This window comes from Staurois parvus, unplaced genomic scaffold (genome assembly GCF_062004578.1).
Source record: "Staurois parvus isolate SC_StPar_1 unplaced genomic scaffold, SC_StPar_1.0 ptg000077l, whole genome shotgun sequence".
NCBI lineage: Eukaryota > Metazoa > Chordata > Amphibia > Anura > Ranidae > Staurois > Staurois parvus.
Window position 1 is genome coordinate 3503152 of NW_028317873.1, and position 16781 is coordinate 3519932.

Genomic DNA, 16781 nt, shown 5'->3' on the forward strand with positions numbered 1-16781 from the left:
ATAAACTGTGTTTTTTGGGAGTTTTTAGTCCTTTTTCTCTGTTGCAAGGTACATTTGATTTCTACTGTGGTTCAATCTGTGTATGGTATCAAGCTAATATACAGGTTCTTCGGATGACTATTTTACAGTTCTAGGTTTTCTGCCCGAGATTCAGCCTGAGTGGTCACAACTTTGTTTTCAAATACTTGTATTATGGCACCCTGATTTGAAATGTATCTCCTGGAATGTGCGGGGCCTCAACTCTCCCGTGAAACGCTCCTTGGTCTTCCAATTTCTAAAATCCTATACTACACATATTTGTATTTTGCAAGAAACCCACCTAACGGGCCACAGGGTACTGGGCCTAACAAGAGCTTGGGTTGGTCATTATAATGCCACATAATCTTCTTATGCTCGAGGTGTCAGTGTCCTTATACACAAATCGTTGCCATTCATTCTTCTCCATTTCAGGCTGGATCCTGAGTGCAAATATGTTATGATTCATGCGATGATGAACTGCTTTGAAATGGTACAAAAGAGGAGAAGAATGGAGTGTATCCGGGTGTCAGATCACTCCCAAAAAAATAATATTTTAGTGCAACGTCCTAATTATACCCGTCAAAAATGGAGGGAAAGAAAACGGGAGAAATTGCAAATGGACTTTAAAGGCACAGAAATTTCAAACACATATTAGTAAAATCATTTGTACTTTATTATGACAATGACTCATGAAAAAACATCTTGCAGTTTCTCTATTGCATGACTCTATGGGTTTCACATTACAAAACTGAAATGAATACAGTAGATCAGGAACTTTTGTCACTCCATTGACAACACGAAGCAATCAAAAATAATTATTTTTATGATTTCAAATGGCAGCAACTGAAGGATTATCTAGCTAAAATCAATAAGGATATTATCACCAAAAAACAAGACAAAATTTTCAAAGATCGAGCTGCCTTTGGGGAGGGTTTTGCCTATATATGGAAAATACCTCTTCCCAATTATAGAGGCACCCCTAGAAATAAGACTGCCCGAATGATTTATGGAAATCATCCCCAGGATGACGAGATGGAGTCAGACTCCTCTCTCTCTTCCTTTTCAATTACAATCACTTAGATCACACAGTTTGGTATCATTATCCAATCCATCTAGTGGACCACGAAAACGTCAATATATGGGGGGTAATCTCACTCACCAATCCAATTCGACTAAAAAACGCCCTAATATTTTCCCTAATTCTATGTCTGAGATAGGCACACTTCCTTCCCATGCACAACATTCACTGATATCAGGAACCACTCTAATGAATGCATCAATCTATAGGGCCTCAATATATACAACTATGAGTGATGTTATAAATTTTTTTGTGATATTGTAAATTGCTGAGTGTATCACCAATAATTCGATACTTAACTAAATCAATTATACTTCAATCCATAATTAATATAAATAATAAATATATATAAAAAAAAAAAAAACAATTAATTAAAAAATAAAAGTGCAAAAAAAATATATATATTGTTGAAAAAAATTGTATATAAAGAATATATATAAGTATGGGAATAACAGTTCAGTTCATAAGAATAGAGATGGTATTGTAGTTCAATCTAATCTGTGTGATGAGTCAGTGTTCACGGAGTGAACCTCTCTCTCCTTTCTCCTCTCAACACAGCCTTCTCAATAGGACTTTCTCCACTGGCTGCTTGGCTTATTCCTCCATATACGATACATACAGAGAAGGGAAAAGGAACATAGTGTCTTATCCGAGATAATGGTTGTTTATTAAACTTTGATCTCCCACTCACATGGTATAAACAAATGTAGCGCTTTGTATAAAATGTATCCAGATCCTACTACAAACAGCCTTGCAGGTGTGTTTGTCTTCATTGAGTATACTCGCCGTTCCTCTGTGGATGCGTGATGACGTCACCGCCCCTCCCCTACGCGTTACGCTACAGGGACTCGTAGCTTCCTCTGGGGGGATGTAGTTACATCCCCCAGAGGAAGCTACGAGTCCCTGTAGCGTAACGCGTAGGGGAGGGGCGGTGACGTCATCACGCATCCACAGAGGAACGGCGAGTATACTCAATGAAGACAAACACACCTGCAAGGCTGTTTGTAGTAGGATCTGGATACATTTTATACAAAGCGCTATATTTGTTTATACCATGTGAGTGGGAGATCAAAGTTTAATAAACAACCATTATCTCGGATAAGACACTATGTTCCTTTTCCCTTCTCTGTATGTATCGTATATGGAGGAATAAGCCAAGCAGCCAGTGGAGAAAGTCCTATTGAGAAGGCTGTGTTGAGGAGAGAGGAGAGGAGAAAGGAGAGAGAGGTTCACTCCGTGAACACTGACTCATCACACAGATTAGATTGAACTACAATACCATCTCTATTCTTATGAACTGAACTGTTATTCCCATACTTATATATATTCTTTATATACAATTTTTTTCAACAATATATATATTTTTTTTGCACTTTTATTTTTTAATTAATTGGGTTTTTTTTTTTTTTATATATTTATTATTTATATTAATTATGGATTGAAGTATAATTGATTTAGTTAAGTATCGAATTATTGGTGATACACTCAGCAATTTACAATATCACAAAAAAATTTATAACATCACTCATAGTTGTATATATTGGAGCGCGGTACAATATTGATATTTAAAGTTAACACATATACACCTGGAGAGGGTGTAATAAGTACCTGGCGATCTAATATAATATAACATTTTATATAATTTATTTAAGCACGTAATTAATTAATTATTAATACTTTAGTTGTTCACATATATATTATTCATATTACTTTTTATGCACGTAATTAATTGTTTTGAGAGTAAGAAAAACTTCTAGTGGCTCACAAGTATTTATTTAATTTGTATTTCAATCTATAGGGCCCCTACGGCCACACAGGCCCTCAATATTATGGCACCCATTTCTGCTTCACAAGCTACACTAACTTTATCCAATAAAAACACCAACACTAAACAATCTGTTCACAGGACACACTAGGTCACAGCACAAATTATTTTTTATTGCCAAATCAATACAATCAAGGGGACAAGCAAAGTACTCTCGACACTTACATGATACGTACGACCCCCTTAACAGATCAGAGATCGTTCCGCAATATGCCAATAACAAACAACTAAATGTAATTGATTTAACTACTGAACATCTTTCTAAACATGAATTAGCTGTCCTAAGTATGGGGTAAGGTTTTTGCCCTACTGCTAGAATTGACAAGTATGAAACTATTAAGGATTTATATCTGTTCGCAAGGAAACTCACATACAGATATGTCTTCGACACGGATCATATCAGAAACAAACAGGAAAAGGATCTTATGGAACGCATGAAACATTTTACCATACAGGATTTTAGAATCCTTCGAGACTTGATGTTATTTGTTGATAAAAGGGAACCAGATAATCCAACGTCCAGTGCCACCTGTCCTGACCATTTTCCGTCTTCTAAACCGAAGTCTACTAAGTTCCCTGAACTTAAGACTAATCCACGTATTTGGACATTCTTGATGGCAACTATCAATGATGTCAAACGTTTAACCCCTACAACTTTAGATACCAACATTACTCCTATACAGAAGGAAGCTTTGAACCATCTTAAAAATAGAACCAGTTTGGTTATTAAACCATCTGACAAAGGGAGAAACGTTGTTATGTCTACAGATCAATATAAGTATATGTGCCTTGCCGTTTTAAATAACTCCCAATGGTACAAACGCATCCCAGCATGGAAGATACAACGATTTTCTGTGGAATTTAAGGACCTTTTCAATGGAGCCTTCTTTGAGGGCCTCATTGACAAGGACACTTATAATTTTTTGGATGTTTCACACCCTAGAGAAGCTACTTTTACCCTTTACCTAAAATCCATAAAAATCCATCTGCTCCACCAGGGAGACCCATTGTCTCTGGAATAGGCTCCTTAACAGAGAATGCTAGTAAGCTTGTGGATTTTTTCTTGATGTTTAATGCTACACGTCTTTCTTCCTTTGTTAAGGATACTCTTGACTTAAACATGTGGATGGTCTTTCTATACCTTCGGATGCTATACTGGTTACCATAGATGTTGAAGCTTTGTATCCAAGTATACCACATACACGTCGGATTGACATAGTACGATCCTTCTTGATGGAACAGGACCGTACTCAGTGGGCAATAGGTAAATTTATTGTGGATCTATTGTATTATATACTGACTCACAATTGGTTTACATTTATGGATCTGTACTATCTTCAAATAAAAGGAGTAGCTATGGGTACGTGTTGTGCTCCAGCCTATGCTAACCTATACCTTGGAGGCTGGGAGCGTTACATCTTTGCAGATGACACTCTTGTCAAATACCTGGACTATACGTCAGTTTAATCAGAGAATACATGCCCATATTTATTATTCCTCAAATGCCAAGATGGTGACTCCTATTAGCCTATTCCATTAGAAGGCTGGGCCTACTTTCCAGTACCCCCTAAGTTTTTGATGGACTGGCCCAGGTGTAGGGGGTGCTTCTATCTGCCTGACGGTGATATCTCCCTGTTTTTTCAGCTCTTAGATATTAGAGGGCATCCCCCTTTCCTATCTACATCTTTTGCTTAGGATGAGGAGAGGACCAGTTTCCTGCAAGAAAATTTGACCTTTGACTTAACTTCTGTTAAAGGTAATATTCAGTTAACTAGTATTACTATCATTGGGATGGCTTAGTTCAAGAAAATATTCGGAATTTACACACACGTATATATATATATGCTGTTGTACTCTTTGTTTTGAGTCCTAGTACATACTTCTTTCTCTCTTTACTGGTTGGTCTAGACCATTGGGGCTATGGACTGTCGGCCATTGTTGCGCCCTCATATCTGGCCTTCTGTATGACCCCTTGCCTTGTGGAAACACAGAGGAGGCCTACCCCTTATGTATGGAGGGTTCTGCTGCTGCATGGTGCATATTGATATTATATTATTGTATGACCTCTCCCTTGTCTAGTATTTACATGTTATAATTTGATATATTCAATATATGTATATATTTTCTAGATTTTACTACTAAATCCCTGAAGAAGCAATCATTGGTCCCGAAACATGTTGGGCCATTCTTCCTGCAGCTTAATGTCTCTCACCCCCCCCATAGGATCCTTCTGGTGGTTCTTGTATCCCTCATCACTAGTGTGTTCCTTGTAATATGGTGGGTTGTGGGACATTGTCTGCGGGGACAGTATATAATGATCTCTTTTAAACTGCAAGATGTTTTTTCATGACTCATTGTCATAATAAAGTACAAATGATTTTACTAATATTGTTTGAAATTTCTGTGCCTTTATAGTCCATTTGCAATTTCTCCCGTTTTCTTTACCTCCATTTTTGACTGCTTTGAAATGGTAGTTGTTGGGCTCTATTTTCAGCCTCCTGCTTCCGCGCACTCATTGGCTGCCTTGGCACCGCTCCTGGCCTCATATCCCACATCCCATGTTCTTCTTGCTGGTGATATTAATCTTACTCTGGACCCTAGTGTTGACAAATTATATCCTGATGCCACCAGGGAGTCGGAGTTGGCCAAGTGGGCGGGGCTTTACCAGTTCACGGATGTATGGAGGTGGAAAAATCCTGAGACCAGGGCCTATACCTGTTACTCGGCATCACACAGAACAATGTCTAGAATTGATCTTTGTTATGTTACACCTGCACTTTTAGCGAGGGTTTTGGAGATTGACATCCTTCCAAGAAGGATTTCAGATCACGCTCCACTTCTTCTTAGCTTAAGTATTATTCTTCTTAGCTTAAGTAATACTGATGCCCAGGGGGAAAAAATCCTGGAGGTTATCTCAGTATTGGATTACTGATCCTGACGTAGAACTCCTATAGAGAAGGCACTGGAGCAATATTGAGACTCCAATGAGAATACTGCAGCGCCTACTACTACCTTGGAGGCTTGTATGGCTACCCTTAGAGGACAGTATCGGACCCCGATTGGGGGGCTGCAGGTTAGACGGTGGGCAGAAGTGGACTTGGTGGACCAGAGGGTGCAGGAAGCTGAATCCAATTATGTGCTCAACCCGGATCCTGTTATTCAACACGACTTACAACTAGCTACTAGGGAAGCTTTACTGTTATGCATGGAGGCTTCCAGGAAGGCGATGCTCCATCAAAAACAGAGTATTTTTGAACAGGGAGATAAAGCAGGCCGCCTATTGGCTTGGTTGGCTAGGGAACAATATTGCCCTTATACAGGCTGAGGATGGTTCCAGGATCCCTGATCCAATCTCAAGCTCTGACTATTACATGAGTTTATACTCCTCCTAAGCTTCCTTCACGCCACAGGATTTTTCCCGTTATTTGGATCATGTTGACCTGCCATCTCTCTCCCTGGTCCAGAAGGAACAGTGGGAGGCACCGATGTCCTTGGAGAAGATCCAGCAGGCAATTGCCGCTCTCCAATCTGGAAAAACGCCGGGTCCGGATGGCTTTCCAATTGCATTCTATAAAATATACATTGAACAAATGACTCCCTGCTTTCAAACACTTTTTAACGCACTACTTGAAATAGGATCCTTGCCTTCTGATATGCTCCAAGAGGTGATGGTGGTGATTTCGTAGCCAGGGAAGTACCTGACCCACTGCTCCTCCTATCGACCAATCTCCCTTTTGAACACTGATACGAAAATACTCGCTAAGGTGCTTGCTAGGAGACTGTGCTCGGTTATCTCTACGGTGGTACACCATGACCAGACTGGTTTTATGCCGGGTAAGGGCACTGAAATCAACATACGAAGACTATTCACCCACATTTATGCGGCTTGTGACAGCGACGACCCTGGAGTGGTACTGTCCCTGGACGCTGAAAAGGCCTTTGATTCAGTCGAGTGGAAATATCTATGGGAGATTCTGCCACGCTTCGGATTTGGCCCCAATTTAATTTCTTGGATCAGATGCCTGTATAGTGTGCCACTTGCGAGAGTAGATACTAATAATATCCTTTCCCCCCCTTAGGCCTGCCTGATCCGCTCTTCCAATTCCTTGCATGGGCTACCGGTGGGTGACCGGGAAGATAGATTTTCCCTGTATGCGGACAACACTCTCTTATATTTGAAGAAATGTAATTTTTCTCCTAGAGTGGCGCTGAGTCTTATCGATCACTTCGGTAGATAATCCGGGATATGCATAAATTGGGAATCAATATTGTTTCCTCTTGTGCCAGGACCCTTGCCTGACATTTCCTTCACCCCTATTAGATCGGTCTCTCAATTTAAATACTTGGGTGTGATGGTGCAGCGTGACTTGACGAAGTACCTAGCGGACAATCTTCATCCCCTCCTGCAACAGTTGCAGACTAAATGTACTGCTTGGTCTTCCCTTCCTATTGGCACTAATTTTTTTAAAATGATACTTCTACCTAAGTTTATCAATCTTTTTTCGGCATACGCCAGTACAAATCCCAAAATCCAACTTGGCCATCACTCTTCCCATGCTGGTGACTCTGAGGTTGTGGAGACAAGCTAGAGTTCAATTTAGTGTAAATAACTCCTACTGCCCTCACATGTTGCTCTGGGGCAATCCTGCCCTCCCCCATCTGCACAGGATACTGGATCCTGTGGTGTGGACTTGGTATGGCATTACAACATTGCACCATATTATGCCTTGTGGCGTACTGCTCTCCTTTGGTGAACTCAAAACACAATCATGGCCTGCCTAACCGGATGTTCTTCCGGTTTTTACAATTGCGATATGCGGTTGCCGCTCAATTTCCTTCTCCCCCTACCATCCAGACTAACCCTTTAGAAAATTTGTTGTTAATGGAAGACTTGCCTAAACCGTTATCCTCTCTTCATTCCTTTCTGCTACCCCTATCTAGCACTAGAATGCAGTTGCTTTACGATAAATGGCACACAGACCTCCTATCTCTGTCAGAGGATGATTGGGAGGATTGTCTTTTACAGTGCCTCCCCTACCATGATCTCAGCCAGGGGCCACTTCATACAGCTAAAATTTATAGATAGAATATATTACACACCTCGGCAATTGGCTGCGATATATCCTGATAGATCGGCAACATGTCCTCGTTGTGATATGGCGGTAGGCACGTTTCACCATATGTCTTGGGAATGTACATACCAACATCCCTTTTGGGCCGGGGTACTAGATACTATTAACGCTGTTGGTAAACTGTCTATTCCCATGGATCCGCTGATTATGTTGTTGGTTCTTCTGGACCTCATGGAGATGTCTAAGCATAATAAATTGTTGGTCTTCTATTCTCTCTATTATGCTACAAGAGAAAGTTTGTTGAAATGGAAACTGTCTACCCCGCCGACAATCTCGGGCTGAAAGCCGGCAATCTACAGTGCGCTTCCTTTGTATAAACTTACTTATATGAGTCGTAACTGTCCAGCTAAATTTGATAGAATATGGGCTGGGTGGGTTGACGCACACGGCCTTACGGTATAATACTTGGTGGTTTTTACCTTGCGGGCGTGTCAAGTTTGTATTATTTGTCTGACTGGCTAATGTTTGTGATCTGCCTTTCTTCTTTACACTCCCCCCCCCCCCCTTCCCTCCCCTTCCCCATCTTGTCCTATCCACTTTTTTCGTTTTATGCTCCAGCTCACACCCTAAGATCTTTTTCTCAACTCTCATCTGGTGGGTAATGGTCATCTAAATTATACGATGTATGCTTTTCTTGACTTGGCTCAGGATGACAGATTGAATCTGTATGATTTTCAGCATTGGAAGTTTATGAATATTGTGTATCTACTGTATGCCACAAGCTTGATTGTTCTCATGTACCTTGGTTTGTTTATACTTTAGTACGATTTCAATAAATGCAACTGTTAAAAAAAAAATAAATACACAAAGTGTAAGATACCATTAACCAAGCTGTGGGTTACTACCAGTAAATAGACATACTGTCAGGGACCATCGCAACGCATGAGTCTACACATGCGTAGGTGTCTGTCAAGACATGCAGGCAGCACGGCACTAGGACCCAGGCGCACCCGTCGTCTATGACAGTACGGGGCAGGCACTAGGACCTAGGCTGCGCCTGTCAGGTGCAGCGCGGGCTATTTAAACCAGCCCTGCACCGACACTTGTTGCCGAATGGTCTTTGCGTATCCTGTTGCCTTTGTTGTGAGTACTCTGATCTGGATTGTCTGACCTTGTTGCCTTCTCCTGTCCTGACCCCTTGGCTTGTCTGACTCTGCTCCTGGATGCTCCCTTATAGATCTGATCTTCTGGTATTGACCCTGCGTGTGACCCGACTATCCCTTGCCTACAGTCTTGTACCGCACCGACCCGCTAGTTACCGACACGGCCTATTTGACTCTGATCTTGCTCATCCATCCATCAGTCCCTCAGGGATCCCCGGGCTCCCTCACATCAGACTCTTAACCCTCAGGAGCCTCTGGCAGACTCCTCTACCTCTGGTAGAGATACCCGGTAGCTGCGACCTGGTCCCGGAGCACTCCAAGTCCATCCCCACCATCAGGGGCCCTGGTGAACAAGTGTTCCGGTACTTAGACTCCGCACTCTGGGGAGGCTCTATCAGGGGACTGATAGAGGTGCTGTCAGGTGGTCTGTTACACATACACAGGGGCGGACTGATAACTCATGGGGCACCCGGGCAATAGGGGATCATGGGGTCCCTGTGTCCTTGCCCAAACTCAAAAAAGCCTATGAAAAAGGTACCAGGGGCATCTCATGGGGCCCCCTACTGACCCCGGGCAGTGCCCGAGTTTCCAAATGGTCAGTCCACCCCTGGACATACACCCGTTTAGTGGTAAATGCTATTAACCTCTTGCCCTCCAGAGGATTTACCCCCCTTCCTGATCATGCCACTTTTGACTTGTGGCACTGCGTTATTTTAACTGACAATTGCGCGGTCATGGAACGCTGCACACCAATGAAATTTATGTACTTTTTTCCCCCCACAAATAGAGCTTTTTTCGATGTTATTTGATCGCGTGTGCGTTATTTATTTTTTGCACTATGAAAAAAAAAAAAGACAATTTTGAGAAAAAAAAAAAACAATATTTTTGACTTTTTGCTATTAAACATGTCCAGTAAAAAAATTTTAAAAATCAAATTTAATCATAAAAATTTAGGCCAAAATGTATTCTGCTACATGCAAACAAAGAATACAGTGATAGTGAAAAAAGTGAAGCACACACTTATCAGTGATAAACTAATAATGATAATGTTAAATAACATATCTAATCCAAATATGCCAAAAGAATCCCCCAAAAATCATTAATGTGTAGGAAAAAACTGTCCAAAGTTCATATGCAGCTCCACATATCGTAAAGTCTACCACATGATCAAAAAACACATTGGTAAAAAAACAGTGGTCACAGTGCGCCCCCACTCGGATGTGCACTCACCAGTGCTCTATTGTCCTCTACTTTAGCAGGTGAAACAGAGGGCTTTAATTGGTAAGTGTTATATACTAACATTAGTACAGGAGATAAAAGGAGTCCCCAATATTCACTTATTCAGCCACTTTGACCCAAGGATCTCACAAGGTATCCATTTGCAAGCATGTTATGTAAAATAGAAAAGGAACAAGGCCCGCTCCAATGGTTTAGTAAAAATATACCAAATGCTTTATTGCTCTTTAAAATCGCACTCACAATGTGAACAAATGAAACAAGCCCAAATGCAGTGTGGAAAGCAGAGACCATTTAGGTGCTCTCACCACCCCCGGAACAACCGCTTCTGACGCCGTCGTGTCACTTCCGGTTACGGTACTGTGTCACTTCCAGTTGCCGAACCGTCACACCCCGACGCGTTTCGTCATTTCAGACTTAGTCATAGGGGTGACGGTGCAGTGCGGCTTCACTCTCAAATAAGAAAGAGGTAATTGGAGTCACCAGACAGCTAATTACTCCTTATTTGTCAGCGCACACCCCACAGAATGTGATGCCAACCAATGGCAGAAATAGACTCCATGTATCAATAGAAATGGGCAATACAACACATTATTAATAAGATAGGACAAATGACAATTTTAAAATTATATACAAGTGAATAAAAATAAAGGTCATGATTTTATTATATGTAAAAAACAATAGAAATAAACTTATTAAAAAATAAGTATATGAATAAACTATTCCTTTTTTTACTATACAATTGGAGCGGGCCTTGTTCCTTTTCCATTTTACATAACATGGTTGCAAATGGAGTGTCATCGGATACCTTGTGAGATCCTTGGGTCCAGGTGGCTGAATAAGTAAATATTGCAGACTCCTTTCACCTCCTGTACTAACGTGAGAATATAACGCTTACCGGTTAAAGCCCTCTGTTTCACCTACTAAAGTAGAGGACAATGGAGCACTGGTAAGTGCACATGGGGGCGCACTGTGACCACTGTTTTTTTGATCACGTGGTGGACTTTAGGATATGTGGAGCTGCATTTGAACTTTGGACAGTTCTTTCCTACACATTAATGATTTTTTTTGGCGTATTGTTTGGATTAGATATGTTATTTAGCATTATCATTATTAGTTTATCACTGATAAGTGTGTGCGCCACTTTTTTCACTATCACTGTGTTCTTTGTTTGCATTTGTTATTTCACATAGTGGCAGCAAGGGATTTTATGACATTGATATTTATATTTATTAGTATTTATATATATATCATTTATTTTTAACAGTTTTTCACTTATATTTTTATTTAATTTTTTGCACCTAGTGCAATATTTTGTGTCTCACTGTAGATTTTCTAAACACATACTTATTTATTCAGTATTCTGCTACATGTCTTTGCTGAAAAAAATACCAATCCGTGTAAATTAATTGGTTTACGTGAAAGTTATAGCGCTTACAAATGGCGGTATATATACTGGGATTTATAGCGGGACTGTGGCGGGCATTCTGACACTGGGGAGAACTGACTTGGTATCAATGACATCCCCAGTGACACCAATACCATGATCAGTGCTAATAAACACTGACACTGTACTAATGGCACTGGGCAGGAAGGGGTTAACATGTGGGGGCGATCAAACGGTTAACTGTGTGCTGTTTTACAGTGTGCGGTGTGTGCGCTTCACTGTAAGTAGACTGCTATGCATGACTCTGCTATGCAAAGCCATGCATAGCAGGGTACAGGAGCTGACAGGGGAGAGAACTGTTTTGTTAACTTACAGTTCTCTCCCTCCATCGGTAATCCTGCTCGATCACCGGGTGCCAGTGACTGACAGCCAGGGCCGCGAATAGCGGCGAGCGTCCCCTACCCTGTAATGCAAAATCACGTATATATACACGATTTTGCACATCCCTGCCACCCTGTAGCAGTATATCTGCTATAGGGTGGCGGGAAAGGGGTTAATTTGATATGGGTTAGAATAAATGGAAATTTGAACATAAATGAGCAGACAGAGTAATAACTATGCTAAATTGGCAAAAATGAGATTTTATACCCTTACCTAGAATCAGAGGGGGAAGGTAGTAAATCAGCAATAAACAATATTAGTAGACGGTAAACTCAATATACATGATAGCACTACAATAGGTTTGAGAGCACTCTGAGGGATTGGCTTGGATGCAGGTACCTCTAACAAATAAAAAAAAAAAAAAAAACATGGCCTAAAGGCAGCAACTGTTGGGGGCAGTCTTTAGTTCTTACTCTTCAGCCAGCCAAACGTTGGAGCCTGTTCGCACATGTTAACCACTTGCCGTCCGCCTGCTGTTTATAAACGGCAGGACGGTGGCACTCCAGGGGCGGGTTGCCGTTCATAAATGGCACCCGCCATTTCTAGCTGTGCGCGCAGCACCACTATCTGGTGCCCGCTGTGTCCTCCGGACACAGTGAAACACCGATCGTCAGACGGGACCTCTGTACGAGGTCCTGATCATGTGATCGCTGATTGGCCAATCAGCGATCACATGCAAAGTAGTAAACAAGATGTCACTTGTGACATCATTGCTTACTACGTGTGAAATCTGTGAATGATCACAGAGGTCACATGGTACAAGGCTATTCACAACAGCCTTGTACCATGTGACAAGCTGTGACTAATCACAGCTCACTCAGTAGTTCTCAATGGCTGCAAGAATGCAGACAGAGAGAAAGAGAAATGATTGCTTTTACACCCTATATGGGTGTAAAAGCAATCACTGTAAAAAATAAAAAAAAATCTTCATCACCCCCCACAAGTAGTACAGTGTCACCATGGTGACACTGTACTGCTAGGGTGACAGTATGTAAAAAAAACAAACAAAAAAAAACACAAATAATATTAAAAAAAAATAAAAATGTAAAAAAAAGTTAAAAAATTATAATTTTTGGTTATAAACTAATTTGGCTTATTTTTTTATTACTAAAAAGATAACGGAATACATTTCAGCCAAGATTTATGATGAAAGATTATTTATTTGCAAAATTTTTAAAGAAAAACTTTTTTTCAAAATTTTTGGACGTTTTCATTTACATGGCAAAAAAAATTAAAATCCCAGCGGTGAATAAATACCACCAAAATAAAGCTTTATCTGTCTCAAAAAAATAGTAAAAAATTCATATGGGTACAGTGTTGCATGACCGCGCAATTGTCAAAGTGTGATAGCGCTGAAAGCTGAAAATTGCCCTGGACAGGAAGGGGGTAAAAGTGTCCGGACTGGAAGTGGTTAACCATTAGCCGCCCGGCCAATGGCCGTTTGGCGGCTTCAAATGTGCTGCTGTATTCCGGGTGCACGCCATTTGGCATGCTCCCGCACATGCGCAGTTTGCGCTAATGCAGAGCGGCGCAGGAGCGCGATCTGTCACCGGCCGCGTACCTCAGACACGGCCGATGACAGATCTGAGTACCGGCCCCCGTTGCAAGTACCATGTGACCTGCTGTGACCAATCACAGCAGGTCACATGACAGTTGTATACAATGGATGGCTTCATTCATGCCATCTATTGTATACTAGTGCCTAGCTGTGAATGGTCACAGCTAATCACATGCACATGTCATGTGATTAGCTGTGACCAAATCACAGCTAAGCACAAAAAAAAAAAAAAAAAAAAGCTGAATGAATCGATTTCATTCAGGTAAATGCTTGCTTATAGCAAAGTAATTCTTTGCTATAAGCAAATTGTGTAAAAAAAAAAAAAAAAAAATACTGATCACTTCCCCAAAGTAGTACAATGTTACTATGGTAACATTGTACTACTTTGGTCATAGTAAAATATGAAAAAAAAATCTTAAAAAAAAATAAAAAAAATTTAATAAAAAATTAAAAATAAAAAAAATTAAAAAAAATATATATATATTTTTTTTTCATACTGTCACCAGTCAGTGTCCCTGTTCACCGCCATGCCAGTTATATGATGACGCTGTACTGCACTGGTGACAGTATGTAAAAAAAAAAAATAGTGAAAATAGATTTTTTAATTTTCCGAAAAATTATGACAAAAAAAATACAACTTCAAAAAACTCGCCATGCCTCTTATGAAGTACGTCGGACTGTCTACTCTGCAAAAAGGGGTCATTTGGGGATATCTGTACTATTCTGACATTCTTGGACCTCTAGAAATTAGATTGGCTGTCAGTACTTCAGGATTGATCAATATTCAGATCTATACCATAGTTTGTGAACTCTATAACCTTCCTACAAACTAAACAATACATCCTAATTTGGGTTATTTTCACCAAAGACATGTAGCAGAATACATCTCGGCCTAAATTTATGAAGAACAATTATTTATTTGTAAACTTTTATAACAGAAACAAAGAAAAATGTGGGTTTTTTTCAAAATTTTTGGTCTTTTTTTGTTAATTTAGCAAAAAATAAAAACCCCAGCGGTGATTAAATACCACCAAAAGAAAGCTCTAGTTGTGTGAAGAAAATGATAAAATGTTAGTTTGGGTACAATGTTGTATGACCGCGCAATTGTCATTCAAAGTGTGAGAGCGCTGAAACCTGAAAAATGGCCTGGGCAGGAAGGTGTAAAATTGCCCGGTATTGAAATGGTTAAGGCAGTCAATAAGGCTTGCAGGCAGTATTAAATCTATGGAGTAACTGGAGGGTAGTTCCTAATGGCTCAGTCACTAACAGTGGTAATAAGTAGCTTCAAGGCCCTCTCACCAGACCCAACAACACAGTAGCAGTGCTCCATCCGAGACTCACTATCAGCTCACTCTGGGTTGCCCGTGATGACTCCAGTATGTAGCTTCATCCCTCAGTACTCAGGTCACACTCTGTACCCTCTGGCTGTTCCTCACACAGCTGTGGGTTCCGCTGACCAGACCCTATCTTAGGTAGAGTTTTTTGGCATGATCTTGTCACACTTCTGTCACATAAATCTCCTGTTACACTCTAAGAAGAATCCTTTTTCTGGAAACATTTGGTTCTCGTGCAGATTGTTCCCGATTGGTGTGCTATTACTTTGTGGAACGTTTCGCCGAATGGTTCACGAAATATCGCCGTTTTGGTGGTGAAATTGGTCCCATAGGAATGAATGGCGGAATGTTCAAAACTAGAGCGGGAGCTGACAAAAGCTAGAGTGTGAGCTGAAAAATCAGGACATGATTTCTAAACTGCCATCACTCCCTCATTTTCAAGCCCACCTACACAAATCTTATATCAAACGTTCAGCTATCCCTGCTGCCACTAAAAATGTCCACGGCTAAGCCATAGTCCTGATAGTTTTCACAATATGACCATTTGTTTGCAACTCACGCCGCCCATTGACATTCATTGAATCCCCACCAGTCACCTGAAATTTTAAGGGACATTTTTAAACTGCGACCGTGCCTTCATTTTTAATATTTCAGAGACATCCTATGCATCAAAATGTAGGTCTGGGTCTTGTGATTCTCACAATATAAAGCTCTTCGCTGTAGGATTTAAAACTACAAACGTTTGAAGATGGCAACCACCAGTGAAGATGAGCAAGTTGGAGCAGTTTGTTTATAAATGTTCCTCTCAGCTTGCACTAGAGTGAGTTGCCATAGCAACCCAGCTGTGTCAGCAGCCAACAGAGTGGGCGCTTTACTTTTTGCGCTATAAACAAAACAATTGCAACAAATTTGAAAAAAAAAAGTTTGTTTCGATTATAAAATTTTTCAAACAGGTAATTTTTCTCCTTCACTGAAGTTGTGTTGAGGCAGCACTGATAGGCAGCACTGATGTGCGTTGATGAGGCAGCACTGATGGGCACTGATAGGCAGCACTGATGGGCACTGATGAGGCAGCACTAATGAGGTGTCATTGATAGGCGACACTGATGATGGGTACTGATAGACAGCACCAATAGGTGGCACTGACTGGCACAACTGCTGGGCACTGACTAGTGCCACTGACTGTATTTATACTATTTCGGTATGAGCTTAGATGTGTGCAGACAGGAGTCCAAACCCTCCTGAGCTGTCCTGATGTTGAAGCCATCAGCCAATCATAGGTGCCGGAGGCATTCGCACCCTACAGCCACACGTACACACACACCCCTTGCATACATGCTCATCACTACTGCTGTCAACATTGATCACATGTGCACAACCATGGCAACTGCAGACCAAACCGAGGATGAGATGGCATCTTGATTGGCTATGAAGGATTAGAGGGATTAGTTCTGCTCAGGGGCGGACTGACAACTCATGGGGCCCCAGGGCAATAGGGAATCATGGGGCCCCTCCATTTAGAAACTTGGGCACTGCCCGAGGGCACAGGGTCAGTAGGGGGCCCCATGAGATGACCCTGGTACAATTTTCATAGGCTTTTTTGAGTTTGGGTAAGGACACAGGGGCCCCATGATCCCCTTTTGCCCGGGGGCCCCATGAGTTGTCAGTC

The 16781-nt window shown here is 41.1% G+C and overlaps 1 protein-coding gene across 2 annotated transcripts in view; it reads right to left on the reverse strand.

Moving 5' to 3' along the window:
* Nucleotides 1-16781, reverse strand: part of STX17 (syntaxin 17) — a 156090-nt gene that overhangs the window by 138793 nt on the left and 516 nt on the right. The window lies entirely within an intron of this gene.